This window comes from Syngnathoides biaculeatus, chromosome 14 (genome assembly GCF_019802595.1).
Source record: "Syngnathoides biaculeatus isolate LvHL_M chromosome 14, ASM1980259v1, whole genome shotgun sequence".
Classification (NCBI taxonomy): domain Eukaryota; kingdom Metazoa; phylum Chordata; class Actinopteri; order Syngnathiformes; family Syngnathidae; genus Syngnathoides; species Syngnathoides biaculeatus.
The window spans coordinates 14,468,743-14,471,635 of NC_084653.1; the positions used below are offsets into that span (position 1 = coordinate 14,468,743).

At 39.4% G+C, this 2,893-nt stretch overlaps 1 non-coding gene across 1 annotated transcript; it reads left to right on the forward strand.

Moving 5' to 3' along the window:
* Window positions 1–1,701: 1,701 nt before the first annotated feature.
* trnal-caa (transfer RNA leucine (anticodon CAA)) lies at window positions 1,702–1,811 on the forward strand. Its single transcript has 2 exons — window positions 1,702–1,739; window positions 1,766–1,811. It is a non-coding gene; the product is annotated as a tRNA-Leu (tRNA).
* The last annotated feature ends 1,082 nt before the right edge of the window (window positions 1,812–2,893 follow it).

Consider the following 2,893-nt stretch of genomic DNA (forward strand, 5'->3'; position numbering starts at 1 on the left):
AATAAACTTTTTCAAGTTTCAAACGTCTATCTATCCATCCATTTTCTTAGCCGCTTATACTCACGAGGGTTGCGGGGAGTGCTGGAGCCTATCCCAGCTGTCAACGGGCTAAACTGGTTGCCAGCCAATCACAGGGCACATTGAAACAGTCACAATCACACCTCGGGGCAATTCGAGTGTCCAATTAATGTTGCATGTTTTTGTGATGTGGGAGGAAACCGCAGTACCCAGAGGAAACCCACGCAGGTACGGGGAGGACATACAAACTCCACACAGGCGGGTCCGGGATTGAACCCGGGACCTCAGAAGTGTGAGGCCAACACTTTACCAGCTGCCATTCAACCATCTATTTTATTTCTATCATTCGACTTTTAGCCATTTTTCTGGAGTGTTAATAACTTGTTAATGCTTCGGTCAAAATACCCCGAAGAGCAACAGTTACACATTTTTCCCGCTTTTCTGTCTTGCCGTGGTAAATTGTCTAATTTTCGGGGTGGCGCTGTCCTGTGGAAGTAAGCAAGCATGTACACGTGACAAAACAGGAAATCCCTGACCCCAAAGTTTTTGTGGAATCAACTAAGTGCCATACTGTATTTCACAATATGAATTTGTGCTGTCTGTGAACCTAAGAAAGGGCTGATGTAACCTTCCTTCACACAGGGTTGTTGTTTTTTTTGAGTACCTATTGTAGATTGAATGAGTGCACCATCTTCCATATTTATTCAAACAGGTGAAAGCCTTTTTTCTTTGCTCAACTGGATGATCACGGGAGTTTTGATAACGCACCCACAAGTAGGATACACGGGAAGTCAGTTGACCTGTTTTCCGGGTTTGGTTCATGAACAAGCCGAGCAATGAACGTAAATGAGTTGTGCATCACTGACAAATTCTGTTGCCCACGACCAGATTTGGGAAAATGTAGTCAACAGTATTTCGTAATAAAAATTGAAATAACGTGTTTTTTTTTTTTTTTTTAGTTTGTTTAGCTTAGTTTTGATTTTGCGCTAGTTCAGTTCTATCGTGTTTAATAACGACTTACTAATATTTCATGCCTTTAAAAATATTACTTCCAATTAGTTAACTGTGGCTCTGAGAATTTTATAAAAACGTATTAAACGTTTGTCAACACGTTTTGTTTATTAAGCGCAAACAAAACGCACTCGTTCCGTGAGTCAGACGTAATCAAATAGCGACAGTTGTGTTGGGCACCTACGTTCAACTTTTGATGATAGAAAAATAGAAGTGTCTTCCACATCGTTTGTTTTTGTTTATTATTATTATTATTACTGTTATTATTTGCCAACAAAAGCGTTAATTGTTAATTGTACGGTTATTCGGGTCTGGAGTGGCAAGTGAGCAGCCAAGGATGACATAATTAAGATGCGACAATGCTGTGCGGTTTGTTACAAAATATCACGAAAAGATGTTGTTTTAAAACTTAAGTACAGTAGTTATCGGTATTCGTCCACAGAAAAGAGACTTTGAAGATCCATATATGCTTGTTTCATTCACATTAGCGGGACAGACAACAAACAGGTAACAACCAACACAAACCACGTCACAACATGTGCTTCTGTCAGCGGCTCAGACAAAAATCAATAAATAACTTTTTATAAACGACATAGACGTGATCATGAAAAGATGCATACGCGTTGATGGATTCGCTTTCAAAAAGCACACCGGGGCCATGCTCTTCCAGTTGTCAGGATGGCCGAGCGGTCTAAGGCGCCAGACTCAAGGTTGAAAACCTTCTCTAAAATGGGAATTCTGGTCTCCGAATGGAGGCGTGGGTTCGAATCCCACTTCTGACAAACCTTTTTTTTTTGTGGACCGAATAGTTTCAACTCATTTAAAAACACACGGTGAAAAATACGTAACTGCATAAAGGTTATCAATACTTCATTTTCTGTTTTTGTGTGTTTAAATGAAATTTGGAGACCTAACCATCACGTATTCTCTCCAGGGGCGACCCTTTGGGTTAAACATCGGCCAAATAACAAAATGCTGCTGGATTTCATCTGGCCAACTATATAACATATCACTACATACAGTTTTTGTCTCTTTTGTCTATAAACTGTAAATAAAAGTAAAACCAATAATGGATTGAAAATAGCAATATGCAGTATGCTCATGCTGTAAAGACAGGACCAATTTCACATACAACAAAATTTATTTTAAATGTTTTTTTTTTTAATTATTATTATTATCCTATTGTATCATTGTTCTGTTGTGATTATTTCAAAAATGATTATGCAATTGGAGTGGATGCACTGCTGGGCGCTTGCAAAAGATGGCAGTATACCATGAGGAAACAACATGAAACAGGACATATCTTTAGATACACCCCCGCGCTCACGTGTCAGCCCTGGGAACGTCCAAACCACTGACTCCACAATCTTATTTGTTTTTTTTTTCTTTGAATTTGAAAAAACAAAAAAGTAATCACACAGGAAACCATGGCAATAAACGTGCAGCAGAAAGTAGAACTTTCTGCAGGAAAACCATGTGGCTGCCGCCTGCCGCTTGAACCATGCTGCTAATTGGGTAATCAATAAAGCACTCATTTATTTTTACCAAGCTGATGCTAGGCTAACAAGCATATAGCTGAAATGGTAATGCATGGACATAACCAGACGTTTTGTCAATTAGGTGTATGTCAAGTGTTCATTTGTTTTAATTAAATGTTTTTTTTCCCTGCTATCTTTGCATCATCTTACTAATACGTATGTTGTGTTTATGTTACATGACAATGATGATGTGTGTGCTGTTCCCATGAGTAAGAAGGGGGCTGATGGTCTTTGGGGTCCGGCCACTTTGTCTCGACAAATGTGAGGATTTGGGGGCCATTCTGCGCTCGCTATATGTGGGCTGAGTGATAATTGTTTGTGTTCCA